At 41.9% G+C, this 19,324-nt stretch overlaps 1 protein-coding gene and 1 non-coding gene across 4 annotated transcripts in view; both read left to right on the forward strand.

Moving 5' to 3' along the window:
* The window catches only part of LOC120956616 (40S ribosomal protein S21), a 489,791-nt gene that overhangs the window by 44,875 nt on the left and 425,592 nt on the right, over positions 1–19,324 (forward strand). The window contains exon 1 of one of the 3 annotated variants that reach the window (XM_049610548.1): positions 17,217–17,220. The exons of the other annotated variants lie outside the window; for them this stretch is intronic. The gene's annotated coding sequence lies outside the window, so the exon portion shown is untranslated. Of the gene's footprint in view, positions 1–17,216; positions 17,221–19,324 lie in introns of those variants that run through there. 3 annotated transcript variants of the gene reach the window in all.
* On the forward strand, positions 14,597–14,667 carry Trnag-gcc (transfer RNA glycine (anticodon GCC)). Its single transcript has one exon. It is a non-coding gene; the product is annotated as a tRNA-Gly (tRNA).

Genomic DNA, 19,324 nt, shown 5'->3' on the forward strand with positions numbered 1-19,324 from the left:
TTTGTCTGGTGTTGTTAGCTTTTCATTTTCGAACGCGGTGGTAGTGCGGGATGCAGAATTAGACCCCCTTTTCTCAATCTCCCCCAACTGACCTGCCCATCCGTCATGGACATCAAACGTCATCTCCCTTCAAACTTCGGGTTCGTGGAGGGTGTGGGTGACGGTTTATAGTCCCGCTTTGGGATTTGTTTTAATTTCGGCGTGTACGGGCACACCACGACGCCGACCGTATGTGCGTGCGTGTCTGTATGTTTATTGAATGAATGTACAAATAGTGGCGGCACTGTGGCACTCTCGGCTTCTACTATTTACTGCCATAACTCTCCCTCCGTCTCTTCTCCCCTTCCACCCCCCTTTTCGGCAGCAGTCGTGCGCTATAAACCCGTCAAACGCATGTCGGATTGGATTTTAGGAGTGCTGCTCAGAGGCGCGCGCGCGCTCTACCAAGGACCATAAAAAGTAAACAAATATACTAAAAAATGGAAAGAGAGAAGTAGAGATAGAGAGAGAGAGAGAGGAAAGCTGCATCGGAAGGCTTTTGGGTAGCTTTTAGTGCAATAATAAAAATACATGTATAATACACACTTGCTGGTCTGTTAGGCCACATTCTCTCCTGAAGTAGTGATTAGAGGTAGCGGATAAAAAAGTGAGAATGAAGTGTTCGTATTTTGTTTCGAATATTTAACAATTTTTTTAAACAAAAATCGGAAAGACGCATGTAAGCGATAAAACTAGAAATGAAAGAATATGTACATGTTCAGGAAACCGCGATTAGCGAGAAATTTGGGAAATTAATTGTTGTTGGTCTTACAGGATTGCCCAATGCCGTTGGTTGGTTGTTTCACCCAATGTTTTGGACTCATCCCATATTTTTTGGGATCGTTTATTGAGCATTCACTATAATTTTTGAATCATTTGTATGGTTGTGAAATGGGACGATTCCAATAAATCGTGGGAACGATCCAACAATCCGTAGGATACGTTGAATAAATCGTGAGACAAATCCAAACATTTACGAGGACCAATAAATCGTGGGAAACCCTGTATCTTGAAGCTATTTGATTGTTCTTGATACTGGAGCTTAAAATCCGGAGTACTGTCCCAGATAACATTCATTTTATTGTAGAATTGAATAAGCTAGAAAGTTCGGAAACGGATATTTTGAAAATCTTCTTAGTTCTCTCTTATCAAAGTTACACTATACTTGTTTGTATGTAAGAGTTATGCAGTTTCGTACATCAAACGATAGCAAATGCCATGCTTCAAACGATAACTTATAGTATACTGTATAAATTATTTGTATCTTTGTGTAGTTTCTTAAATTTTCACCATTTTCTAGTAATATTAGCGTGAATTTGTGTCTAGAAAGACAACAAAGCTCATTGTGATAGTTTTATTCGATGGGAAATGATGTTAAACGCCATAAAGTGCGACTTTATTAGTCAACATGGTTTTGGAGATAACATAACAAATAGAGCAACATTCAATGTTCAGGCTCCCGCAACCTCTAATCGCACCTCAAGAGCGTGTGTGCCAGTAGAAATCAAAAAATTGCATGACGACAACAAGCAACGCAAACAGGCTTCCCGCACCTTCTTGCCGGATACCCTTCGTGCTGCTACATCCTGGGTGGTTGATGTGAAAAGGAAAGTTATTTTTCACACATACACATGACCGTATGCATACGTGTGTGTGTGTGTGTGTGTGTGTGTGTGTGTGTGTGTGTGTGTGTGTGTGTACAGATATAGTTATGCGTCCTCTTGTTTTTTCGCCCCCCCCCCCCCTCCCCCCACGCTTTCGGTTGAGTAAAGCTTCACGCAGGGTGTATGTGAAAAATATTCACATTTTACTACACGCGAGTTCAAAACACATCAAACTCTGTTTGTAGGCCCTTTCATCGAAAGTGAGGAGGGGGGGCACAAAAAAGGACCCTTGTACGAGCTTTAGAGGCATTCCGCATTCTGGACGGGAGCAAAAACGCACACAAATTTTATACTATAAAACACACGACTGCGTTCCCTTTGATGCGACGAGAATTGGCTGAAATCCGGTCGAGTAACGATAGGTGCACCAAATGTTTCTTGTTTTTTAATGAACAACTCAACGTCAACCTCGTACCGAAGCAGTTGTTTTCTCGTTTGTTTTTTATTTCCGAATGCACCCCTACAATTCTCCATTTTTTGCGTGCCTAAATTCAGGCTGCAGGGGGGGGAGTACGTGTAGAGGGGGCAATACATGTGGATGATGTTTTGATGAATACCATTTACTCATGCGAAGCCCCGAACACGGATCGGATTGTTGTAAATTAATTGAAGCTTGCTTCAAAGCTAAGTCCCCTCCCATGGCCTACGCCAATATGCGTTGACATACCACAGGGAGAGAGTGTAAGCGTGGTGGTTTGATTGAATTTGGCCTCTGCAGCCTTTACACACGGCTAGCTCTGTGGTTTGTTGATGGCTTATCCTGCTTCCGGTAGTGAGTAGTCAAGCGAGAATGAAGCATTTTCAGGCTAAGCTGTTTAGTAGCGAAATCCCTTATGATGGAAGGAATATTAAAACGAGATTTGCACACATGCGACAAACCGGGGACAACACTGAGCAGCTCCAAATGGGTAAAATTGATTCCCCGGAAGTGCATACATACAATGAAGTGCATGGTTGGAACAGTGACAATGTGTTACAATAATGTTCGGGGTGATTCCGGGATGTCAAGGTAACACCTAAAGGTAACTAATGCCCATCATCTAAAGCCGTTTTGGATCAACAATTGAAGTCGAGCGTATAGTTCATCCAGTATTACGAATGGGGACATATGCTGTTGTCTAGGTAGTGAATTTTGGGCATTTAAACCCATTTATGGATGAATTATGAATGTGTCGTCTGAAGCTGTTTTAGCCACACTTTTGTCACTAAATATGGGATGAATCTATATTTCGAGCTGAGGCCGTTGTGTGTCAATCACCATTGTCAGTGTTCTACTTAATTACTAATTGCACAAATAAAATGCATTCTGACGATCCAAATGGGATATACACGACACAATGATTCTGACTTGATTGTCTGGTATCATTTCGAAACTGAGATTTAGTAAGGATATCTTACACTCTATATGTGTTCTCGTCTATGTGTCAAGTTCCTTCTTGCCCTCTGTTTGATCCAACCTTCTAGTCTAATGCGTGTTCTTTGGACCGTATCTTCGATATTTTCTATATCTTCAACTGCTACAAAAATGACAGAAAAGTATCATAAGCATAGCTTCAAAGATACATCAGAATTGAATATTCGGGAATGAGATAGGTTGTATGAACAACGACCTCTTACATAGACTGCAGGTTGTAGTTGTGTTGATACCTCACATGTTACCTATGAGCGGTTTAATGTGTTTTACAGATATCAGGGAAATACCAAGGGGCCGTGGTACAGTCCCGTGGTACAGTCGTCAACTCGAACGACTCAATAACACGCCCGTCATGTGTTCACGCCTAGAATGGACCGTCCCCCCGTAGCAAGGATTGACTATCCGGCTACGTGGTATTGAATAAAGTCTTGAAAGCCTGTATAGGCCGGCATGTCCGCGTAGGACGTTTACGCCAAATAGAAGAAGAAGATATTCGGGAAATATGCTTGAATTAAATCGGTATTAGATTTAGGTAGATTATTCCACACTGGAGAAGTATGTTTGGATTGACAACTGTTGGCCGCTCTCTGGCACCAATCGGCGAAGACATCCAGCCCGAAACAAACTCATAAAGTTACTGTTACTGTTAAGTACTGTCAAACGCTGCAAAGCTTCTTCTTCTTCGTTTGAGGGCTTGGCTTTCAATGACTTATTGATCCCCCCATAGTAGGCTAGTCAGTCCTACGTATGGTGGCAAGGTCCATTTGGGACTTTAATCCATGATTTGGGGCATGTTGTTAAGTCGTACGAGTTGACGACTGCACTACGAGACCGGCTTAACGCTGCAAAGCTACAGTAGGTAAAATTAATTCAGGACATTGTCATGTTTGGTCAAGCAGTTGCAGTAGTAAAATAGCTTACAATAAAGTTTTCTAATTAATGGAATGAATTCACAATCAGTTATAACCTTTAAATATACAGGTTTGAAACGTACGAAAAAATAGTACGTGTACATAATGTATCATGCGCATGCACTGTATTTGTTTTGGCATGGACGTTTGTTTACATTTTTCATCAAAAAATTAGAACGATTTTTTTACTGTTATTGATGTGAACTACTAGCAAAATTATTCGTAGAATCTCTTCCCCTGTGGCTGAATATTTATTAAAACTATGAAAATGCTTCATTTTGGAGATGAAAAATTAGCGCGTTTTGCAGTGCATCATGCCAGGTCTATTAGACATCGAACAGATCTTGTTCGAATGGTACTAGAGCGCCGTCTGAGCTTGCCTCATGGCAGGATGCTGATGAAGGCCTGATGTATCCTTTCAAACATAGCACATTCAACTTATTCGTGTGTATGATTTGCTTGATAAGTCCAAACAAACTACTGACATTCTTAATTGAAATTCCTTACTAAAATTTAATTAAAATTAAATACACTACAATCCAACACGTTTTCAATTAGTCACTACAATTTCTAAATGATCTTAAATGTATAAATAAAGTGACTTCATTGCCCGTTACACGAAGAAATAGCGATTATATTAGCTAAACAGCACAAGAAAAAAAAAATCAAAAGATTAATTTACTTCACCCTTCCCCCACACATTTGACTTTGACTTGTTGTAGCACACGACCAAGGCGCAAAATAGCCACAACAACAACAGCAGTGTGTACTTTGCGCGTTGTGCCGTGCTTGGGACGGACTCTTATCACGCTCGTTCTCATCATTCGCCTTAGCCAACTGGTCAGGAAAAGATGAAAGGCAACGGAGTGCTGATGTCGATGTGCTTTCCCACACCGGCCACACGGCCCGGACTTCTGCACCGGTCGGTTGGGAACCGGTCCGATTTGGGCCGAACTGATTTGGCCGCTGTCCATCGATCGCGTGATCGCGCAAGACGCCAACGCGCTCTCGTGTTGGGCAATAGAAAAGCGGCGGTACGTGTTGGGTCCGATGGAAAACCGCGCGCACGGCCATAATGGTGTGAAAGTTGCCCTTTCGCACCTCGCGTGCGCCTGCCATTCGCGGTGCCGCGGTGATGAATCGCGTGCAAACGCGCCTGACTTCCCATTCGGCGAGGGCTGTGCCAGCCATTAAAAATGCGGCGTCGAGGGGGGAAATAAAATACGATAAGAAAGTAGATGAAAAAGTAGGGAAACGGGAAAAGTAGAATAAACAACGATCCTTACGAATGTTTCTTCCCGTTTGCTGAAAGTTTCTATCCTTAATTCCGTCACTTTGCTGTCCAAATATTCATTTTACGTCCACGAGTCCAATACGAGTCCGTTACGCAATACGCATTCAGCCTTTTTTTGCGCTTATTTCACGCCAAATCATACGCCAAGGGCCAGCCGTGTACCGTGGGTGACTGTGTGCCGTGTCATGCCGTACCGTAGGTCGCATAATCCCATCCATCCATCCATCCATCCCATCGTTCGCTTCGCCTCGCGCGCGTTTGAGTGTAGACCGAGAAGCTTTTGATCGATTCGATTCGATTAAAATGCGTTCCAAAGCGCTCCAGGGTGGAGATTGAAGGTGAAACGGCGGGAGAGACGAATCAGCTTCAAAGAGTCCCTGTCCTCCCGCTGTCCTTCTCCTGTACGCCGTCTCCTGTTGGCAGCTGGCAGGAACATTATCCGCTGGTGGGAAGGAGTCCAATTTATGCTGACTTCAAGAAAATGTTGAAACAAAGTAGAGGAGTCAGAGAGAGCGAGAGAGAGCGAGAGAGAGAGAGAGAGGAATGTTAAATAAAGCAAACATACAACATCGTTTTCGAACTTTGAACCGATCGATTGCGGACGGGAGTGAATGAAAGATTCATTGGGCGATTTGGCCCGAGTGTGTCCACGCGCGCGCCTTCGGCCTTTCCCCGGTCAGTCAGCCTCACAGCCTATCGACCCAGTTTTTTGTTTCTTTCGTCCTCCCCCTCGCATGTCCAGTTTTCAGAAAGGCTCGATTTTGATGTGCAAAACTTTTAATGGCCAATGAGCATTAAACGCTGCGGCTCGCGTCGGTGTACTTGCACTTCAAAAATCAATCGTCGTTTGGATTTCGTACACTTTTTTCCGTTTATGCGTGCCGGCGGGCGGTTCCGAAAACGGGAAAACTGATGGTGGAAACGAAAAGCTTGTTTTAACGAGAAATTGACGGTACGGATTGGAATTTTCTGCTGTGCGTACCAAGACTACGAGGTGACTAAGAAGATGAAGAAGTAGAGCCGGCGGATTACATTGAAATTGGAACAAATGATGCCTTTCCGGCCGTGCGGCTTGGCGCATAAATTTCCCCTCCTGAAGGCATTTTTTCTTTGTTTGGCTCTCTACTACGGATTAGTTCTATTTTTAAAACCCCGTGACACATGTGTCCTCTGGCTGCTTGCGCACATAAGAGGCATAAACTTCTAATTAATATTTTTCTTCCCCAAAACTCTGGGAGTATTTATTTTCGGTTGCATATTTGCTTCCGCGCTCCATTTCGAACGACTTCGATATATTGTTGAGGAAAAAGTGATGGGAAATTGCATTCCAAACTTTGAACGAATGTTCTAATTTTATTATCACACACTTACAAACACACACACACCTTTTCCCATTTGAATGGGGAGTTTTTCTTTTGAAAAGTTGTTAATTAGTTGGGAATTTTCTTACGGTTCACGGCTTGCGCCCTCCTCTCCTGCACACCGTGGACCTACCGCGCACACGCGTGCGCTTGATTTATGCACACGCGTGACTTCCTTTCCCTTTTTGTGTGCAGCTGATCAGCAGCCAACACCTTAGGAGAAGGTTTGTAGGTTGGAAGGGGGTTTTGGGGTCTCCCGCAACAAGACCACCAAATTCGGGGACCAAATTCTTTCGGGGTGAATTTCTGGACAGTCCTCGACGGTAATACGTATGCATTTTTCAAAACAAGCACTTAAAGATGGAATGTTTGGGCTAATGTTGGGGGCCTCTAACAGGCATTGAGGGTGTTAGTTTTATGCAATGGTTGTGGAGTCAGATGGACGTTCTTATTCCCCTCAGTAATGTTCATTATGAAAGAGAATTTCAACATTATCTTATTCGTATTCAAAGGGACGTTATTTGATGTTACGTACAGTTAATCAAAAATTCGTTTGTATCTGGGAAAGAAGCTAGAATAGAAACAAACACTGGGTATAGGGATCGGGATCCAATGTAAGGACCAATGGTCCCGGGCATAGGGGTAATGGTATAAACAGTGAAGGCTTCAGATTAGATAATACCTTAAACTAAGATGCAGCTAGGACCTGAGCTATGCTCAACGGGGATAGGTTCACTATCATGAAAGTTGCATGAACAGGAACATTGGTTAGAGCTTAGCATTTTAAGACAATGGATGGCATCATGAACAGGAAGACCGAATGGGTGGACAATAATCACAGAATATGGTCTACTCCTGTGTAAGGCGGTTGATGCGTTGCAAAGACACCAGTGAAGACACTCCAATATCCATGATGGTCTACATTGTACAGGATGGCAACGCAGTAGTATATACAAGTACTCGATCTAGATATAGTACTGCGTATCTAACACATAAGTAAATGTTGAAATACTGTCTTATTTATTATTTTTTCGAAAAGATTACATCCAGTTTTCTGATCAACTTTCATCCATAATTGCAATGGATTCATATAGAAGTATGGTAGCCAGATCTCGGTTGCTGCTAACAACGGACGCTGGTCACATTATTATTTTTTCGAACGAACAATTTTTTCAAAAATTCTTCATCCTGTATCCCTTTTAAAATCGTAGGCTGAAATCTCAGCCTATCAGCTGTTTGCATTGTATAGCAATTTCCGAGCTGCTATCAAAGTGGATATAAGAGCCAATTATGTGACTTGAGTGCTTGAGAAAAAGTATCAAAAATGCTCATTTTCTATTATGATCCGTGTCTATTATGTATTATGATCCGAGCACTCGATTTGTCTCTGGTTTGATATATCGAACTGAACCAAGGTCATTTGCATTACCTGACTCAAATGGAGACCGTTTTTTGTCCAACAGCTTTCCGTCAGGTTAAAGCTACGGAAAGCGTTTTGTTTTATGGTTTAACTACTAAATGCATATATTTAAACAAAACGAATTGCATGTATTTACATTCAAAAGGGATTTTTTGTAATTGTTCACTGCAAATAACAAAATACACAGAAATTAGAAAATTATACCTCAAGCGCTACTTTTCATGACATTGCCAAACACATTTAAAGAACAATTATATGCCATACGTAGAAATAATTATAAATTGGTACGATACTTACTTCCTGCGTTACGCGTTGCAGTTTGTTTTGACAAACAAATCCATTTCAGATCAATTTGGTAGCAATGTCTCGAGTCAACAAAAGAAATCTCTAACAAGCTTGTATAATACCGATTTCGTTTCAGTTCGTGTAGCGCGGTTTTCTGTTTGAATCGGGTAATCGACACTATAATATACTAGTGGGCTTATCCCAAGGTGTATAAATTTAGAAGGCTGATTTGTGTCGCTCCTGCTTATGAATGAAGATTTTAGGAGTGTTATGTGTATTTGTCAAGCCTCCAGAAAGCCTGCCAAAAAGTGATGTTCAAATTTGATTATGGAAAAATATGCTATGAGATCACCTGATCTACATTCACTTTAATTCTAGATTCCACCATCTGATGTCTTTAATGCACCTTGGGATTAACCTTGTTTTGCCACTTTTTCGAACAGGCTTTGAGGCTAGAATAATCTAGACTGAAAATTGCAGGCAAGTTTTGTGTGCGGTTTTGTATGGAGTGTTTACATGATTTCAGCCGCCAACTGTCAAACTCCATATAAAAAAAAGCTGACTAGAATCGTGAAGGGCCCCATTCTCGACATCACTTTGAACAAGCAAAATGGTCGTATTTCTGGAGTATGTCTTCGTAATATACCGTGCCGTTAAAATTACAGTCAAACGATGCATCAAAGTACATCACCTGGGTTTGTTTGGGGAGCTATTTTAACACGTGGTTCAACGTGTTCAAAAGACATTTGAAACCTTTAAAATCTTTAAAGTATGTTTAAATACTTTTTAGAAAAGAAACGTTTTTGCCTTCAACAGCATTCAGCTCTAGTCCATAGGGTTCAGGAATGGCGAAAGGATGATTTGCCTTATTTCATTAGCTTTTATGAATGACCTGCAGCTTCTATTTGATTTGAAGTCATTGGAGCCCTTCAGTATTTGGGGATCTATACTAGGAAAGTACGACGACGTTAAGCATTGGAGTTAGGTTGAATTCAAGAATTGTTTGATGATGATTTGAGATAAAATTCAGTTTAAAGTTCTGAGGTCAACTATGTAGTTTTACTACTTATAGATGCTGCCAGCCTGTTCATTCAATATCTGTTCAGTATCAATAATTTTAGCCACAACATTATATTTTTGATGTTTGTAGCTAAATTTTCTATTTTTGTCTTTCACAAAAAATAACTGATAACTCCAGTAAAAAAAACACAATTCGTGTACTAAATCTGTACAATTTGCTGTTAGAGCTATCGCATTAGAAACCCCGCATGTATCTGAATGCTCGTACCTCGGGGAACCGTCTGTACAATATCTGGAATATCAGAGAGCTCCTCAATAGAAGCGAAAAAAGCAATATGAACCAAAACCTTAGAAATCTGCATGTAACATTTAATTCAAAACCAAATCCAGATGGCTTCCCTTAAGCATCTGAAATCAAAAGAACAAATCCACAACATCAGAATGGATCATGAAAGTAAGTCGGACAAATATGATTCACCGTTCCACTCCGATTGCGAATTAATGTATGCCAACCACCGGACTATGCAGCTTTGTTATTGTGTCATAGACTCAACTAAAACCGTCCCTTCTTGCCAACCTTCGGTCCATCCAGAACCACCAAACCACTCAAAACGTTCGATCGATTAATTCATTTACCCGCCCGAAGAACGCCGAGCCCGCCCGCGAAATCCGGTTCATTCGTCATCCGGCCGAACAAAACCGGCCAGTTCAATCACGCTGTCTGATTTTCTTTCCTAATGCGTAACATTTTCATTTGCAGAGCGTACCAATGAATCAACCGAATGCTGCTGAAGTGCCCACCCGAGTGCAGCCCGAAACAAAAGGGGGAGAAGGAATGCCGCCCAAATACTTTATTGCACACGATTCTCGTTTGGCCGCTATGTGTGTGTGTGTCTGAGCTTGCAGATTGAGACGACAAAAAGCGCACCAAAAGCCCCCCCTCTCCACACACCGGCGAGCGGGGCAGCTCGGGAACTGGAACTGGTCAGCGTTTGGACATCCCTGGAGGACTTGGAGCAGCCGCGAGCCACGGAGCGAAACCTACGCGAGCGTGCAAAAACGGGGCCAAGGCGAGGGAAGGGGTGTACGGTGCGGTAACGCCTATGACACACATTTTCCGTGGCCGTGTTTCCGGCCCGGCACGACAAGACAGGCGCGCGCGCGCGCGCCCGTTCGTTTTGCAGATCTGCGATCAATTTGTCCAGTGAGTTATGAGTCATACCGCGACAGTGCGCTTGCCCTCCGGCGGCGTGCCGGGGGGGGATTTCTAAACCCGAAGGAAGCGAACGGACGTTGAAATGTTTGTGTCCCAATGCCGCTCCAGCCAGCCAGCCAGCTGGTGGAAGTGGAAGAATGTTAATTGATAATTCACGTTGCATTAACGCCGCTGTTTGACATCTTTAGCACTTCATTTACGGAGGGCAGCGAAGCCCTATTTAGTAGAGCCAGTGTGATACACAGTGGAGGGTAGATTAGGTTTTTAGATAGGAAGCGATTGTGTGTGTGGGGAGGGAGATGGGAGAACTTAAATGGGTGTAAAAATAACACTAAATGCGACACTCGCGACACGAGCCGTGGGTGCTGCTGCGGCTGCTGCTGCTGCGCAGACAAGTACAGAAATGTTTTGCTGGGAATTTATTGTATTTGAATGTTGATTTGCTGCCCAAACGGTATTCGGTTAGGTTAGGTTTCACTGTACTCCAATGCTTGGACTATGGCAGTGAGGTTTCTTGTTGATTTGTGCTAACAAAGTTGTTATCTATGGCTTGGGAATTATTCCCCTTTGTGGCCGCTAGAGGGGACTTTACCAGAAGTAATCGTTTTACTCTAGACAGATGAGATGTTTCCAGTTTCAAGTTCAAATGTGAAAAACAAACCAAAATCGGAATCGAAGTGACCTTCACATATATGGAGTACTGCTTGGCCATTCTAGATAGAATGATTATGCTGATAGAAACATACCGTCAATGCATCAATCAAAATTAACACACAAAAAACGAGATTAAGAGTTAGTTAAAATTTACACAAATAACTAATATTTGAATAAATTTGTACAGAAAATGGCACTACAGCAAGATGAAACGGTATTATTTATACGAATTAAAGGACGCTAAGTGATAATATACGTACAAGAATTTAAAAATATGTACAAAAACGCTCAATTAACTAGAACAACAGCATGCAAATACAGTTTAGCAGCGTTATAGTTAAAATTAACACAAATAACTAATATTTGAATGAATTTTTACAGAAAGTGGTACTAAAGCAAGATGAAACGGTATTATTTACACGCGTTAAAGGATGCTAAGTGATAAATACAAGAGTTTAAACATATATACAAAAAAAGCTAAATTAGCTAGAACAACATCATACAAATACTGCGTTGAATTTGTAAAAAAATTCTATTTGTTTGCTAAAATAACGTCAAAAAGTGTGAAGTCATGAAAATACATGTCACAAATATCGTAGAACTATTGTCTATATCATCTAGGCGTAGAGTTAATTGTATCAAAAATCAAATGTTTCTATAATTACGCTACGCGCTGTTACTATCATAAACATAACAATGCCTATTTGACGATACAAAGCACAACAAAACAAAGAAAGAAACAGACTCCATAACGATAAATAAAGGAAACCTAAGCATTACCTGTTTATTATTTCAATTGTAAATAATATTACCTATTTTTTAGCTATTTTTAAAACCCCGAAAGAAAGTGACAACGACACTGATTCCGAACACGCTTCCAGCGCAACATCCATGCGCAACCGACAGCACGTGTGCGTTTTGCTCTCTTTCGCTCTCTCTCTCTGTCTCCACACACTCTACCAGCTGCGCGTTCAGATCAGCGCTACCTCCTGAAATGCATGCGCTCCCGTTCCTTGTGGTCACGAGTTTAAGGTAAAATTTTGCGATTTCGACCTCCCGCGGGCCCACGACGTACACGCACGCATACTGAGAAAGCGATGTACAGGGAAGTTGCTGAACTGCGGAACTGCTGAACAACTCACACCATCTCGCTCGCTGTGCCGTACCGAGCAGCCGCCTCCTGCAAATCCTGCGCTCCTGGTACTTTGTTCGGTTTTGTTCGAACGGATTCGAGTGCGGCAAACCCGGCTCCGTGCTCGATCGCGTGTGCGTGTGCGCGCGTGGCTGTGTGTGTGCGCAGAAAGCGGCGGATTTTGGCTTAAACTCGTGACCACCGCTACCAGGCGAGCATGCGTCGGAGCAGGTAGCTCAACGTGCGCGCACACACAGCAAACGACGACGACACGCGGCAGCGGCGAAATTCGCCTTAAACTCGTGACTGTTTGTACCAGGGGCGCAGCAGTTAAAGGAGGCTGCGCGCTAGAGCAGCATGGTGGTGCGAATGTGTGCGAAAAGGAGACGACACTATACGGCGCTCTGCTACCGGTGTGGTGTTGATGCGTCACGCACGGTGGAGTGAAAGAGAGCTACAGGAGTAGCAAACAAACAGTCAACAACACGCGTGTTCGGGGAGAGTAATAACACAGGGTGGTTCGGTTACTTTGCTAATTTTATTCATATATTTTATTTATTTTGTTTATTATGTATGTTTATAAGTACACATTTTTTTTTTCATTTATGATAAATGTACAGTTTTAAAGAGTCTATAAAGCAGGAAATAAGCGTAAAATACTGATAGTTGAAATATAACACACGAATTTAAATTTAATAGTGTTTTTGAGCCGATTGGCCTTGTTCGCTTCTAAAATTAATTTTTATCAAATTACTTCTATATAATCTCTATCGTTATGTCTCAAATCTCACTTATCTTGAAGCCATTTTTTTAGCGAAAAGCTGTGAACAGTTTTATAAAGAAAAATGTTAAATCCTAAAAACTCAAACATGCTAACTAATACGCCATTATTTAAAATTGTTATTTTTTAATTGTTTAGGATAGTCTTCAGGTACTCATCGAGAAAAATAATTTATTTTAAGAAACATTGATTAAAATTATATTTTTTGGCGCGTAGCATTATCATAACGGCTTCATTCGCTTCTCAATTCATTTAAAACTATTTGTTTTTCCTGTCCTACGTATTTTTTCTACTTAACTTGACGGACCTTTTCTTAACTTCTGGTAGAAGAACTTCCTTTAATTAACTTACTTAGTCTGCATTGCACTTGTTCTAAAACTTCTAATTCTGTTTAAAACAAACAATACGACCAGGTAATTCTTCCTTTCCCTCGAAAGCTCTCCCTTTAAAGGCGTGAATCTTGACGTGCACTTTCAATGACAATGCATGATAGCACCGGAAATCACCGAATAATTCGTGAGCCCCCCCCGGTACAAAGTGTGAAGATGCCACCCAAAGCTCCTTCGATTGCCATTTGGAGGAGTGGTTGCTCCTCTCATCCCCGCTTGATTTATAGCCCTTTGATGGCGCTGTGTCACCGTCTTCCTGGCTGTCTCTTCCAATTCACTTTAAACACGCGCCTATTCCCATTATCTCGCTCCGCCACCATCCGAATCGAACCGGAAACCGATTGATCAATCACACCATACGGTGGAAGGCGTGCGCGATGTGGCGTTTGTCCCTTTTGCATGCGCCCGTCTGATGCAGGCTGGCTGGCTGCGCTGGCTCACTAATTTATCGGATGCCCACAAGATGTCGATGAAAGACGCATATCAATGGCCCCCATTGCAGCTGCTAGAAACGATCGGAAAAGGGGGAGAGAGAGAGAGAGCAAAGTGGAAAGGAAATGATTATTAGCTAAAGGGATTTAATGTCGTCATGTATTTACTAGCGATAAGAGGGATTGGGCAAGATAGAGAGTGAGAGTTGTGTGCATCGAAATTAATGTTTCCGAACACCTTTTGTCTTCTTTGGTTCGGTACAACTACAATAGCCAGAGAAATCTTGTACTGCAGAAGCAAGATAGGGTTAAAAATAGACTCTATCGACAGTGTGTGACAAAAAAGAGTTTTTCTACGTTATACTGGAATTTGGAATATAGAACACATTTTAAAACATGTACAGCGTGTCATTACTTTAAAAATCATATTAATAAAAAAATGATAAAAAATCTTTTTTTTATCTTTTCATCCGAAGCTCTCTAATCTCTAATGGCTTTCTTTCCCGTCACGCACTGTATCACGCTCAATTTCCGGGAAGCGTAATCTCTAAGCAAAACGGTAATTAGATGCCCACTGTCCAGCAAGCATCGGTGGTTCAGTGGTAGAATGCTCGCCTGCCACGCGGGCGGCCCGGGTTCGATTCCCGGCCGATGCAATTAATATTTTTACCTTTTACTTTTAAAATTGTTCTATTTTTGCCCCGTTTTCCAATTCATTCTTGTTTGCTGAATGTCTCGCTTACCAGCCAGAGACACCAAACCCCGTTCAACAATGTTGCACACACTTAAATGCCACCCAAATACCGCTGACTTGGACGCGGATCTTCCTTCCCGGTTGCTTCACCGTCCATCATCATCATCATCATCATTGCACACCGGTCATAGCAACCTTATTCGCAAACATCATTATCGCCAGCTTGTCTGAGTGAGCTAGCTCCTCTACCCTTCTCTCCACCCTTCTACGGTTCGGGCCCAATCCAATGGACGACAATGGAAAGTGCATATCTGGCTGCGTTTACGCATCGATGCACGGACCGCGAATTGAACCCCGCACATCATCACCTGGCCCGCCGCGCCTACTAGATCGAAAACGCACTCCCGCAGCTTTTTGGATGCCAATTTGCCGTGTGTGTGTGTACAAGTATGCGTATGCGTCAGTAGGCTTTGCTTCTGTCTATGGTCGAATTATTGGAGATTTTGGGTACGATCCCCAATAATTCCTGCCCCTGCTACAAAGAGTGACACATGCGCGCGGTTAGGTATTAAGAGTCTGATTTGAGCCTACCGACCGAAGAGGATGCTGATTTGACATATTGGCGAATGCGTGTGGACCGGTGAAGTGCGTGCATTGCCCCAGAGATGTACCAGGGTGGTTACCGGTGGGCGGTTGTAATCAGTTGCCAGAATTCAAGGGACTTGCTGGACAAAAGAGAAGAAAGGATTGTTCCCCTTTTTTTTTGGGGGGGGGGGGGGAATGGCGATTGATAGGATTCGCCACTGGATCGCCCATAATTCGAGCAACGGAACGGGCCGGGATTTTAGCTTAGCTTTCATTATAGGAATCCTGATTTGGCGGGTAAGCTGTCATCTTGCAGTGAGAGGTGAACCCTTGAAGGTGGCGCACGAAACAGAAACAGTAACTCGCTGCAGGGAAGTATACAATAAACCATGTTTAGGGTAATTGTACCAATTGTGGTTATAGCACCGACGAACCGACGCGACATTTCAAACAAAATGAGCTTCAAAAGTTGTCTCCTTATTTCGCATGAAAATTGAAAATTAATTAAAATTAATTAAAAAGCATGCGTTTGTATGGAAAAACCTGGTTTTGAAAATTTCACAAAAATCTTATGGCTTGCCGAGAAAAATTTCAGATTGTTTTTTTGTATGGAAAAACGTGCCAACTAAAAAGCACATACAGTGAACCCTCTCTTATTTGAGAGGCGACGGGACTGTCGAATAAGAGGGGTTTTCAAATTACAGAGGTGGAAAGTGAATGAAAGGTCCATTCAAACAAGAAAGAGACAGAACATTTAGTAAGCAGCCTTAACTGTTGCTAGAGGAAACTGCGAACAGGATTGCCAATTTGAGCATACATCATTCAATAACCATGGCAACACCATACACAAATAAGAGGGACACAGATTTCAGAGGTTTTCCAAATTAGAGGAACAAAAATGTACTGGAAATCAAGGGACTGTGCAAAATGTTCAAACAAGAGAGGTTTTTCAAATTGGAGAGGTGTCAAATAAGAGAGGGTTGACTGTATTCAATAGTTGGCAGGGAATCGAAGTTCAACCAGTGAGTTCGGACTGTATATCCATAATTGATGCTACTGAACAAAGTCTATATAATACAGAGGTCGATGCATAGCTCGATTTTGGTCCACCATTTTGAAAGCTTGTTTTTGACAGTTAGACGAAAAAGCGTTCACAAACGATTCCAAACAACCAAACACTTTTCAAGGCCAATTGTGCATTTTGTGCTCAAAACATAGTGTAACTATACATTTCTTAGGCCTCTTAGCTTTGGCTGATCTTGAGCTGCACATGATTTCGTCGTAATTTCGGGCACTGAGCTTGTTGTAATTGATAATTTCACTATAATTCTATCTTTTCTTGATATTTGTCAACTTTTTTGAGTGCAACATCACAAACAAACGATTTAAAAATGAACGAAAATGCTTTCAGACCACTGCATGCACAACAACAAAAACCTCAATGTATGCTACGATGAAACTATTGAAGCTTTTTCATCCAGCTGTCTGTTCTGGATGAAATGTTCTGGACGACTCGACCTCTGTATTATATACAAAGTCCATATAATACAGAGGTCGATGCATAGCTCGATTTTGGTCCACCATTTTGAAAGCTTATTTTTGACAGTTAGATGAAAACGCGTTCACAAACGATTCCAAACAACCATACACTTTTTAGGGCTAATTGTGCATTTTGTGCTCAAAACTTAGTTTAACTATACATTTATTTCTCATGAACGTGGCATGGAGTAGTTTTTTCAGTAATTCATCACTTAAAAATGACCACAATCAGAAATCTGGCCTCTTAGCTTTGACCCTCTTGAGCTGCACAAGATTTCGTCGTAATTTCGGGCACTGATCTTGTTGTAATTGATAATTTCACTATAATTCTATCTTTTCTTGATATTCGTCAACTTTTTAAAGTACAATATTACAAACAAACGATGTAAAAATGGCCGAAAATGCTTTCAGACCACTGCATGCACAACAACTAAAACCTCAATGAACGCTACGATGAAACTATTGAAGCTTTTTCATCCAGCTGTCAAAACTTTCCCACGCTTTTTGATCAAATGTTCTGGACGACTCGACCTCTGTATTATATAGACTTTGTCTGTATTATATAGACTTTGCTGCTGAACATCGGTGTACCAATTATCGCAGTATACCATGCTGCTGCTTTGTTTACATCTGTCGTTTTGGTCGTAGTGCGTAGTTTGCTAGTGAATAAATCGGGAGTTTCATCATTTATTTTTGTTAAGCAGTGTTTTAAGCATAATTTATTTGTAAAGTGTTATTAAATCGAATAAGATTCATCAAAATGATGCAGTCTTGAATGACTTTCATTAGAAAAAAGCAAAATCTGAACGCCGCAAATCGTGTCGTCCTATTGCCAAATGCGTTCTAGTTCTTCCTTGATCGTTAGTTAAGGCAAGTCTTGGCCAGCAGTATCTTCAAGATAGTTGGACAATGGCTACGATTCTTCATTTAAATCAATTCAAACAGATCAACCTGATTTGTGCTCCTCTGCGTATCGCGCTGAAACGGTAGCCGGCTTCGGTATAGCTTCCAGGTGATATAAAGGATTGTCAGGTGATATGAAGTGTGTCCAAGCACGGTATCATCAGCAAGGTGTAAGAAGGTAAAACTTTAGAAGAATTAGCCCCGTCCATTGTGCGATTGATTGAGCGTGACTGTATTGATAATGGATACCAGTGATAGAAAACGGATGTTTGAAACTATTATTGTTACGTTTTAATGGTGTTTACACACTTATAGCGGCGAAGTGATCATAAAATTACATGATTTGAGGTAAAACATTGGTACAAATTAATTTTAGGTGTAAATATCCACGAGTTTTGGCCTACAGCTACAATTGGTACAGCTATGGCGAATTGCTAAGAACGCCATAGCCATAATTGGTACCTTGAGATGCAATTTTTAATTGAAGTTTTCTACTATTTTGATAAACACTGAGTCAAAATAAACAATACCTCCATGTTCTACACATTTTAGGCCGCAAGAAAACATATCGACTTTTAAAAATTTACCTTATACTTATTTTTACAGTAAAATTGGTAACTTGATGACATAATATAGCCATAATGGGTACACTTACCCTAGAAAGAATTTGATTTGGATTTGAAATGGTTCCATATAATTCTAACAAATCGATTGTGAGTTTTGTACACTTTAAGGGTTAACGAAACTGCTTTTACATTCTCCCTCTCCCTCCCTTTTTCATATATTGCTTTGATCTCAACCCTTCTGCTAATGGAGAGATCCTTGTTTTCTGCTCCCCTTTCGCAGTACAAAATGGCTCCCTCGCTCGAATTACATGGTATCCGCCGCCATCACCATTCGCTTCCAACAGACGCATCCCATCTGCAGCTCATTCATTGCATTCGCATCCGAAATTCAAACCACCCGAAGTACCTGTCACCTTTGGACTGCTTTCACCCTCTTCCCCTTTTGGACCACTGTGCTGGGGCGCTTCACTCACGATGTGATTTACTGTGTCGTCGGGATGCCGCGAAATCAAACGAATACGACGAAACTCCCCCCCCCCCCCTCCCCCGATTTGGGGGGTCCCAATTTCCCGGCGCTTCACTTTGCCTGGTTTCACCCACTCATTATCAGCCCGAAATTGGCCTGCCTGGGTGGGAGGGTTGGTTTGGCCGCGAGGCTGACTGTGTGAAATGGGAGCCGTGGGGATTGAGGAATGAATTGGGTACGTACCCTGGTATGACATTACTATTCACTTTCAGGCGCAGGTGGTAATAACCCATCTATCCGCACCATCACCACGCCGTCGGACGATCGATACAGCCCGACACGACACAAATTCCGACCGACCGACCGACCAATGGACTAATGATGACAGATTGGCAAAAGGTGAAATTTTTGTACCGGCAGCTTCCAACTTCGGATGGAGCGATTTTCTACGAATACTGCGTTTGGAATGTTTTTTTAGAAAGCGATCTTGTTGCGTTCGATTCAATGTACGTTGCGTTGCCACTTTGCACGGAAATTACGGTGCTGTAATTTGCAAACAG

This window comes from Anopheles coluzzii, chromosome 3, assembly GCF_943734685.1.
Source record: "Anopheles coluzzii chromosome 3, AcolN3, whole genome shotgun sequence".
NCBI lineage: Eukaryota > Metazoa > Arthropoda > Insecta > Diptera > Culicidae > Anopheles > Anopheles coluzzii.